Genomic DNA, 12,109 nt, shown 5'->3' with positions numbered 1-12,109 from the left:
CTCAATGTGGAACATCTATTTAGATATTTGTTAATAAAACCCCATCAACTTAATAAAAATGTTAATATGAATCTTACATCTTCTTTTTCTACTTGTTTTCTTGTTTGCCTTGTCAATTGTATTAAAAATATTTTTCATAAAGTACATATATAAGGAAAGTTAGCAAAATGAAAAGTTCTACAAACTAAGAATCATTGAGGTTTAGGTGAGGGATGAGAAATTACCTAATTGGTACGAAGTACACTATTCGGGTGATGGTTATACTAAAAGCCCAAACTACATTACTATGCAATAAATCCATGTAACAAATATAAATATGTACCCCCAAATCTATAAAAATTAAAAGTTAAAAATGAATTGTAGTTTAACCCAATATTTAAGATCAAGAAATTTTAAATATCCACTTACTAATTTGGGAAATATTGAATTGGACAATTTTGTTAACTATAATCATTAATATAAAAAGTATTTCCCTGCTATGATGAATCTTTGCTCATCATAGCATGGCAATTGGTAGCAATTTGTTGTAAATGTAAGTTGATGATGATGGTGGAAGTGATTAAAGGATACATGTTATAAATACATATGAGTAAATAGTCTAAAATTCAGTAGCTAGAACTTGTTGTGGGAATGTGTGTGATATATTCATCAGTGAGAGCTTTATCAGTGACAGGAGAGATAAATGTAAATCAGAAGAAAACAAAAAAACATAAATACTAGAGAGGCTCTCAAAGATCACTACTTCTATTCATATCAAATAGAACTTTGCAATGTACAGAATATCCAATTTAAGTCAAAATATGTTTTCTTTAAGCTATTGTAACACTGATGAATTATGAACACTTACAGCATCATGTGACAGCTATGATTAGGATTATAACAATATTGAAATGAGAAAGAAATGAGATTCCAAAAGGAATAGCATAAATAAGCTAGAAAATGAAGTTATGATGTTGTGGACATTAGCAAGCCAGGTTTCTCTAGTTATCGCTCCTCTTCACATGCTCAGTCCACAAATGACTGTTTCTTATGAGAGATTGGGGAAATCACAAACTGGATCCATATCCTTAGAACTTCAGCTTCTAAATATATATCTGCAAAATACACATGTGTGCATGTGCACTTGCTTGTATGCACGCGTGCGCGCGCGCACACACACACACACAAATAAATCAAGTCTGGGACCCACCAAACTCACTAATATGTGAACTTCGAGATAAAATTATAAAAGAAAAGTACATTTTATAAATTCAAGTGAGAAACAGTTTTGTCTTTTTGTTTCTACTCATAAACTACTTCTTGGCAACACCATAAATTAACACAGATTTCAAAGGTCTTCCCTAATGTCTATATTAGTTTTGATACAATGGAAACATTTTACAGAAGATTAAGAAATGCATTTTCAAATAATTTCTTCAATTACTCTATATTATTCCTCCCTGCTTGTCAAGAAACAAACTTAGTGAAGACTGTATTTTCTAGTATGTTAGTAGGTGGTCAGGGAGCATAAAATTCCCATGAAGCCATTCTTATAACCATGGCATTGGCAAACTAGCTTCCAGAAACCATTAAACTCATATCATAAATTTGGTCATTGCAAATCTATATGGGAATTGATGGGACATAGAGAATGAATTATGTATCACAGAACTGCTGAATGGCAAAGAAAGAATGCTCACTCGGATTCACATTTTTATAGAGGAGAAATATATATTTTATAGTACCTATGTATTTTCAATGTTAAGTAACTGAAATTATCACAGAATATGAATTATTGTATAAAATTACCATTCAATCAATGCAAGAGAAGCATTAGAATTCATAATTATAAATTTATCCACAATTTTTGCTTGAAGAAAAAGGATATGGCAGTTTTATAAGTATATATTATTGAAAATACACAAAGTATGATAAGATACAATATTTGCATTGACTAGAACTATTTAAGTGTTTATCATTGAAGTATCAGAAATAAAGCTTGGTTTACAATTATAATCAGCTCCGATGTCATCTAGTGAGTTTTAGTTAGAAAAAAATGTATATTTAATTGCAGATGTAAATACATACATTTAGATTAATATTAAAATTTTAATTAATAGTCTCATAATGCAAATGATGCTAATGATTCTGTTTTAAAGGTTTGGAAAGCACATATTTCAGAAGAAATCTGTACCTACTTATTATAACAAATATCCTGAATTACAGTGCCTATTTTATATTAAATGCTTATAAAGAATTTGAGATCCTGATAAATGAATTAGCCTGGTGAACAAGTTTATAACTTCTAGAATGCCTTGAGACTTGTAAAATTAATCCCAATCATTCAATATATTTTAATTGCTTATCATTTATGAACACACCAGGAGGCCATTTAAAGAGGATTCATTCTGACAAATAGGAATGTTTGCCCCCAATATACTGTTTGAGCACAGTAAGGAATTCCCAAGCCTTCACAAAGAGAAAATTTTTATTAATAAATTGATATATCTTTAAAGTGAGAAAGGGGAAAGTCATTATGAGTGAAGTAATTCAGATTCTCAAGGTGCTGATGGGAAAGAAAACAGAGTTATTTGACCATTAGAGCCTGAAAAATGAGAAAATTGTTATTTAAAAGAAAAGTATGATTTAGGGCACATCCACATATCATATAGCAGGTGAATTTTAATTAAATTGAGCCGGTCTCTATTGCTGGGGAGACTAAAGGAGACAACTGGAAAAGTTCTTGTTCTGGAAGTAGAGGTAATTTAGTAATATAATAAAAACCTACACTCATCAGATGCTTAAATTAGAGTTATGGCCAAATAACCAATATGTATAAATTGAGTTTCAAGTATGATATGATTCTGTAACACACATTACTGTGTGTAAAAAATTACTCATTTCTTATATAATCTTTAACCATTTTTTAAAGTAAAAAGTTTACATAAAAACATAATCTATAATCTCTTTATTATGCTATAGATCTTCTTCTCTCCAAGAACTCTTTTTACAAATTCAAATAAAAGTAAATGATGAAAGTGCTTATGTAATTCTTTGTCTATACAACGAGCTTTAGAGCATAGACCTTCATGTGCCCCATGGACTTTCTTTGTAAATTTGATCTGGTGGCATGTATTTTTAGCCATTGTGTTATAAAGAGGGAGAAAATTATTTTCTTCTTCTTTTATTTTTCTTTTACTGGAAATAGGTAATGTACAAGGTATAAAACAAGAAGCAAATAAAAGGGTAAGAGGTATCTTAAAGGAAATACATTTTAAAAGTATGGATCTGATGGAAGTAAATCAGACTGAAAGGGAAAGAGTCTAAACGCATTGCTCCTGAGGTAGAAGGAAGCTTTGATGTGGAATTTCAGAGACCATGTGGACAGAGTGGTCACGGGATCTCACAGCAAACATTTTAGCACCTTTGCTCTGTAGTATCCTTCACCTGGAGTCCTTTCTCTCTTGCCTAGAAAACATTATCTTCCCCTCAAGCAAATGTCAGTTGCTGTAAACTTACCAGTAACTGAAACACATTTTTCTCAGAAACATTTTCCAGAAAAATTCATGCTGGGAATGGTACACAAATTTTCTAAAAGTAAAACTTTCATCACAGGTGATTAAATAACAACCTAATGGCTCTCCATGAATAATATTTTACAAAGCATTTATTTAATCTCCTAACACTACATGAAGGTCTTGGAATAGTGTTGGTTGATGGCACCAAGCTTATAAAATTATCTTCAACAAATATTTAAAATATTATTTTAATTTTGAATTTTAAAGAATGCTGAAAATAATCTACATATTGGAATAGGCTGTAGCTTTATAAAAGTTAGCATAAACAGCAAATCAATTATTAGTTTTCACAACTTGGTTCCTGTTAATAAAAAAATGCATGGTATCATTCAAGAGTGCAGTATCTCTCACCGAAGGCTGTGGTGTGTTCTTGTTATTTCCAGAAATATTTTTAAAATATTTACACACATACATGTATGCACATCACCCCATATATACATGTGTCTATATATTAACACATATATATGTATTTACACATACACATATGATACACCAATATACACATGTATTATTTAATTTTATGGATTAGGTCATTCATTTTTATTCACACAAAATGAAATATATATTGTTATAATATAAAATCAAGATATGTTATTTTCAGAAAAGACGATTTTCATATTAGCTTTTCTGAAACTTGTAATTAAGATATAATATTGAGAATCTAGCATTTCCTTTCCCATGTGATCCAAAAATTACTTTGGGTTATTAAATGCTTGTGAAAAGGAAAAGCAGAGCAGTGTTTGCAAATTACAGGGATTTTGGCGACGAGGAACTACATTAAAATCATGGTTTACCACTTAATGTCAAGGTAGATATTATCCTCAGTTTCTTCAACTATACAATTGTAATATACAATAGAAATCGTAATATGTAATCACTTGTGTAAGGGAGTCGGAATACCATACACTTTTGTTGTCTTTCCTCAATTACTATTCTCTTACCTTCAGAAAAATTATAACATTTATGTAGAGGGAGCTAAAAAGTCCTGAGAATAGTCGGTAACTCTTCTTTATCTGTTTTAGTTCTGTGTGCCTAATCAACTTTGCCCATTTCTGCTTCTCAGGCTGATTGCAGTGTTTCTATGCTTAATACTCTGTCTTGATCTTCAATTGCCCAGGCTTCATGCTCTAAAAAGATATCCAGCACTAACATTCTTTTTCTTTACAATTGTTATGCTCAAATGTCTTCAGATATCCATGAATTCTTTCTATTCTGCATACTCCCTTGAAGAAAAGTATACTTTTATGTGTCTCTAGAAGAGAAAAAAAAATATGTTCAGTTTAAGACTCTATCTTCTCTAATGTTTTTCCTCTACGATTGTTTTCTCTCTCACTATTAATACTCCCTCTTCAAAAGAATTATGTGCTAGTAGAGATAAGATTGAGCAAATCTATAATTTTCTGCATGATTCACAAAGGTAATGAAAAGTAGTGACACAAAATTTCCAAATAAATGCTTGCTTTATGCCACTATAAAGGGAGAAAGTATATACACACATATATGCATACATACATATAAATACACATACAATACATACAGTTTGTAACAAATATCTTGTGAAAGCCTAAGTGACAAGATTGATGTAATAAATTTAAATAAATAGATGTATGGCAAGGTTCAAGCATCTTTATTTTACATTTTCATTACAATTACTGGAAAAAAGTTATTGGCAAAATGTTGCTAAATGCATCCTTAAATAGAGTATGAGTACATTTTTACTGAAACATTTGTGCTTCTATTAATTTTCATAAGCCTCAAGTGTGAGAGGGACAGGCTGCAAAGCTCTGGTGGCAGGTTCTTTGCCACCTGTCTGACTGTAGTATGTGGCTAGCAACAAAGCTAATGATTTCCTCACTCAATGATCACTATTTTCAGAATGACTGAAGCTTTGGATGTGGTACAACATTTAAAGGATGGTATTTCAGATTCATAAATGCTTATTCTGAGAATCTAACAGTTTTTGAAGTTACCACTTCTCAGTGCTCGTATAACAGAAGGGAGACACATTTCTCTGTGGGCTACAGCAATCATTTAAATATATGTGTTAAAATAATACATCATCTGCATTCATGACACACACACATGTGCATGGACATATACACTATAGTCAGACACTATTCCAGGGGCCTGTAATATATGTGTGATTAATATGGTTAAATCATATATAGTGACTTAATTAGTTTTTATTTTTTAATAGTTGTTATTTTCATACTGTCGCAGGATCCCTGGGGGGTTGCTTCACCAGCCAGACTCCTCAGTGGCCAGTGGCACCTTCTGCCTGAGTATTGCTCACACCCACTGGGCTTGATCTGCCCACTAGGCCTGGCAGGCTGCTCTCAGCTCATACTACCAGCCCAGATCCCACACTTGCCAAGGGTGAGCTAGGCACGGAGGGGTGAGGGGTGTGTGGGCAAGTGCTTGTAGGGTCTGGCTACTGTGCACAGCCAGGCACAGAAGCTGCTGTGGCAGGGTGGGCAGCTCCAGGTGCCAGCACAGGTGCTGGCTTCGTGTGAGACTGCATCTGAACTAGATGTACCACACATGGCTTCTGCTACAGGCACCCATGTCTGAACAAGGAGAACATGGTGGTGCCTGGAAGCTTGGAGACACCAGGAACCCCAGGGTTCCCAAGAGGGTGCCACAGCCCTGGCTTGGGGAGCCCTTAGGTCTGGGTTCCCAGAGGGGGTGCAGCTCTTCTCTCCTTCTCATTGCCCAGAGAGTGGCAAGCAGGGTTGGGGTCATGTTTCAACCCTGCTCATGTTATAGCTCTTTTAGTCCTGCCATTTGGCAGGTCCCAAGATCTTGTACCATGGCCAGGAAGAATAAGGTATGTGGACAACTGCAGGTGAACAAAGCAGAGAGGAGCTTCATTGGGCAGCAGAGTAGTTCTCAGGAGACCCACAGTAGGTAGCTCCTTTCTGCAGGTGTCTCATCCCAAAGAGTGTCCAACTATAGAGGAGAGGACACTAGAAGTGAGTACCTCCATCCTGCTGCTGGTAGTCCTGACATCTGTGTGAGTCTGGCTGGGTTTGGGGGTTTTATGGGCTCATAAGGGAGGAAGTGCATGCTGATTGGTCCATAGGCAGCCATGAGCAGGTCCAGAAAAAGCACCGTAAGTTCTCATTCCAGGCTGCAGCCTTCCCCCGGAACAAACAGTACAGACCCCAGGCTTCAAGTCTTCCCTGGCTTAAAGGCGTGGCTTCACTGGTGACCCACCCCTTTCTGCTCAGGAGCCTACCTCCTGTCACCATCAGTCATGTCGTACATGACACCTGGGCTATTCTTGCCAAGAGGTACCTGCAGGCCCACAGTGAGCCACTTTAAGCCCCATCTCAGGCTCTGTCCCATACTTGGTGCCCAAAGTCCAGAGGGGCCAAGGTGGAAAGATCCTGGCATGTCAGCACTGCCCAAGCCTGCTCACACCTGGTTGGGTTGAAACAGTGCCTGGCCTCAGCTCCAACTTTGCTCTGAAATTGGAGCAGAAGCCAAATGCAGGAAGAGGCCAGGCAATGGGAGCAGGTACTTCTGAGCCTTCAGGGGCAGGGGTCTTCACAGACCCCTGAAAATGCAGAGATACCCAGGTTCACAGCAGTATTTGGGAGGCTGCAGTGGCACCAGTAGCGCAGGGCTCCTGCCCTGTTGACTAGGAAAAGGGTGAGGCTCGAGCCTATTCCAAGCTCCTGCAGACTCCATAGAGTGCACCGCCCTGGCCGTGCCTCCCCCACTGCAGCTGTCATCTCTGCAGTGGCTGCTCCAGACTGGCTGCCGCTGCCATCAATACTCAATTCAAAAATACTTACTTTATAGTTGAGGACACTAATGCACAAGGACAATAAGGAACTTGAGTCAGTTCAAATGTAAATGACATCTAAGATTCAGACACAGTTACATTTGACTCTAGAACCTAACAATTAACTGCTATATTATATCATGAACTATGTATTTTGATGAATAAAACTAATCATTAATTAACCTTTCCTAAGTTTCCTTATGCATGCATTGAGTAACAAAGTGTATATTGCATAATTGTTTTGAAAAATTAAAATTATATACAAGTAATCTGGCACAATAGACTGTCCAATGCATATAAACCATTAATTTTTCTCTTTGAATTCTAAGCTGCCATCACAGATGGAAATAGATTTCATCCTGAATGTTAACCCTTGTCATTAGTAGTTGCTGGAATAACCAGTTGAGCTTTCTTTATTGGAAAGAGTGTCTTGATAAAGAACTGATGCTTTCTATGATTAGAAATAGATAAAGTTGTTTTCTGTTCCTTTGATAAATACTAAATTCCACAAATGTAAGAGTAATTTCTTATTGTGTCTTGAATTAACCACTCCCAGCTTTGTGACCTTCAGAAAAATTAATGACTTCTCTGTGTCTCCTTTTCATTTCCCTTGTTGAAGGAGAATGAAAAAATTATTTCATCTGATGATTATGAAGTCTAATAAAATCACAGGTTGAACACATATATTTTATTTCACTATCTCCCAAACCTCAGTAAACTACAGCAAATTAGAAGAAAAAAGTAGAAGGCAAAAGAGAATATCAGAAAAGACCACAGCAAGTTTTAGAAATTGAAAGTCCAAAGGGTAAATGTCATTCATTCAAAATCTATGACCAATGTAGTTGAAAGAGAAAGGAAAAAAAAACACATGTACCCAATGAATTCCCTCCCACAAAAGCTTACATATGAGAAGACTTCAAAAAGTTCATGGATAAAATGAAATTAAAAGATAAAAATTTAAAAGAGAAATAAACTTTATTTCTCAAATAAGCATAATCAAGTTCAAGACAATTCTGTGAGCAATGACACAAGACATTTAGGGCATCCATATGGACCTAAGGGTTCTAGGAATTTAATAATGTCAAGGCAGTCTTTTTTACATTATCAATTGAAGAAAAAAATGAAACATTTACAGATTTTTTAGAACTAGAAAACAAACAGAAATCAGAAGGTGATAATTGCACTGTAAGGTGGATAGCTAATGATTTCCCATCAAAACTCTCACAAAATTGCCCTTGGGGAGCCAAGGCATTTGGTGAGCCAAATGAGAAGGAGCATTGTCCATTGTCATGGTGGAGGACTCGCTAATGAAGCTTTCCTCGCCATTTTTCTGCTAATGCTTTAGCTAACGTTCTCTAAACACTATCACAATAAACAATTGTTTTTTTCCTTTGGCATCCCAGAAACTAAACAAGCAAAATGTATTGAACATTTCAAAAAACTGTTGCCATTACCTTTGCTCTTGATCAGTCCCCTTTTGTTTTTGACTGGGCCACTTCTATCTCTTGGTAGCCACTGCTTTGATTGTGCCTTGTCTTCAGGATCATACTGGTAAAGCCATGTTTCCTCTCCTGTTACAATTCTTTGAAGAAATGCTTCAAGTTATTGATCCTACTTGTTTAAAATTGTTATTGAAAGCTTTGCTTTTGTCTGCAGCTGATCTGGGTACAATGATTTTGGCACCCACTGAGTGGAAACTTCGCTCAACTTTTTTCAGTCCCAGTTGTGTAAACTGAACAAATTGAGATGTCTATGGTATCGGCTATTGCTTTTTCTGTTAATTGTAGGCCCTCTTCAATTATGGCATGGATAAGACAATGTTTTTCTCACAAATTGATGTGAATCGTCTGCCATTGAGGAATTCATCTTCACCTTTTTCTTATCCCACCTTAAAATGAGGTAATCATTTGTAAACTGTTGATTTATTTGGGGGATTGTACCCCAAATAAACTCGTCATAAAGAAATAATTTTACCCTCCTCTCACCCAGGCTTCACCATAAATTTCATGTTTGTCCATGCTTCAGTTTTAGCAGAATTCGTGTTTCTCTGATAGGAGCTCTTTTTCAAACTGATGTCTTATCCTTCTTAGTGGCTCAACCTATATTCTCTTCAGATATGTTATAATAGATAAGTATACATTATTTTGGCACAAAATGTAAAAATGCATATATGGTTTTTAAAAAATAATACACACTTTCCATGACCCTTTTGAGGATCCCTCGTGTTTTCAGATAGTGAAGCAAAAAAAATAAAACTAGGGCAAATATATAAAATATTTTATTTACTAGCAAGTTTCAGATCTCTCCTTAATTCAATGCAACTTTAGAAGAGGAGATCACCATGGGAATTAAAACAGGGGATTGCTGAACTGTGGAACATTGAGATTAGTGGATAGCAGGAAAAATGTATGAAACATAGGGAGACTATGTGAACTGGCATATATTAAATGTTAAGACCTTCAACATTCTTTCCCTACTTGGCTCCCACATCCTGGCAGACAGAAATTTAGTCATCTGACAGGAGACGCCTCTAATGCATCTGATAATGGAATTTCCCCAGCGAAACAATGGAGCCAGTCCATCCTCACTGAGGTGTATGAGAAGTAATCTTACTCATAGTTTCCAATGAGATGATTAATGATGAACTCTGACAAATAAACAGAAAGCAAAGAATCATACGACATTTGAAGAAAGTGTCTGTCAGGAAAGATACAGAGATACTGTCATGCAGAGGAAAGACACATTTTTGTGGGGAGAACAAAAAATTCAGAACTATCATTAATGTTATTTAGAAGAAAAGAAAAATGCTACAGATGGAACAAAACTGAGTGTTATAAAAGTGAATTATTCAAGTAACAAAATTGCTTCAGAATATTAAAATATTTGTAAAACCATGATGAAGCATATGAAAAGATAGATGTTCCACTTCCTCATATGTAACCAAGGAAATGCAAATTTTTAAAAAATGAGATACCACCACACACCTACTACAATGGCCAAAATACAGAACACTGACAGTACCAAATAATGGAAAGGATTTGGAGCAATAAGAACTCTCATTTATTGCTAGTTTTTTAATTATTTATTAAATAATAAATTATACAGGAATTTTGGAAGACTATTTTGTGGTTTCTTAGAACACAGAACATATTCCTCTCATGTTATCCAGTAATTGTGTTCCTTGGTATTTACCCAAAGCAGTTAAAAGCATATCCACACAAGATCCTGCACACTGCTATTCATAGTGGCTTTGTTCATAATTACCAGACTTAGAAGCCTCTAAAATGTCTTTCAGTAGATGAGTGAATAAACAAACTGTGGTACATGCAGACTATGAAATATTATTCAGTGCTAAAAAGAAATGAGCAGCCAAGTCATGAAAAGACCTGAAGATACCTCAAGTGCATATTACTAAGTATAGAAAGTCAATCTCAAAAGGTTAAATATTGTATGAGTCCAACGATGTGACACTCTGAACAATGCAAAACTATAGAGACAGTAAAAAGATTAGGATTAGTGGTTGCCAGGGGGAGGGTGTGAGTGGAACAAATAGAATATACAGAATTTTTAGGGCAGTGGAAATTCTCTGCATGATACTATAATTTTCTATACATGTCATTTTATATTGTCCAAACCCATAGAATATGGAAGAAGAGTGAACACTAATGTAAATTATAGAGTTTGGGTGGTAAGGATGTGCCAATTATAGGTTCATCAATTGTAACAAGTACAGCATTGGCGGGGGATGTTGATAATGGCAGGGGATGCTGTGCAAGTGTAGAGGGAAGGAGTATATGGGAAATCTATGTAGCATCCTCCAATTTTGCTTTGAACATAAAACTACTCTAAAAAGTTTTTTTAAAAAACAATCATAGGAAAAAGAAAATAAGACAACAACAAAAACTATAAAGCTTAATAGTTGAGGAAAAGTCCTATGAAATAGCACAAACAAAACCCAGAAGTTAAAGGAAATAAAATTAGAAGTCTAGGCCAGAAGATATACCTGAATAATATTCCTTGCAAAAAGCAAAACCAGAAACTGAGTGCTATAAACTATAAAATAATTCAAGAAAATTTCCCAGAATTAAAACTCAGAATATACAGATTTAAATGAGTCACTGAATACAAAATGTAGAATTCCTTGAATATCTTAATGACCTGAGCATATGGGGAAATTTAGACAATTCATGCCAAGTTTTCAATCAGAGTAGTAATGATTTTATAGAAAGGTGAGAAAAAATAAGTAGTTTTATTTCCATTGAAAATAATCTACATAAATCACCTATAAATAGCATTTAGAAAGTCCTAAAAATATAACTATCTGACATTAATCTTTTAAATGACAATTCAATAAAGTCAGGAATTTGATAAGATGGAAAATATGATTGTTTTGAAAGGATGATAGAATACAGTGGTACTGACTGGGAGCGTTGGCTCACACCTGTAATCCCAGCACTTAGGGAGGCCAAGGTGGGTGGATCACATAAGGTCAGGAGATCGGACAACATGGTGAAACCCCATCTCTACTAAAGCCTGGACAACATGGTGAAATCCCATCTCTACTAAAAATACAAAATTAGCCGGGCATGGTGGCACATGCCTCTGATCTCAGCTACTTGGGAGGCTCAGATAGGAGAATCACTTGAACCTAGGAGGTGGAGGTTGTGGTGAGCCAAGATAGAGTCATTGTACTCCAGCCTGGGCAACAAGAGCAAAACTCCATCTCAGATGATAATAATAATAATAATAATAATAATAGTAA

The sequence above is a fragment of the Macaca thibetana genome, chromosome 12 (assembly GCF_024542745.1).
Source record: "Macaca thibetana thibetana isolate TM-01 chromosome 12, ASM2454274v1, whole genome shotgun sequence".
NCBI lineage: Eukaryota > Metazoa > Chordata > Mammalia > Primates > Cercopithecidae > Macaca > Macaca thibetana.
Note: the sequence above shows the minus strand (reverse complement) of the source record.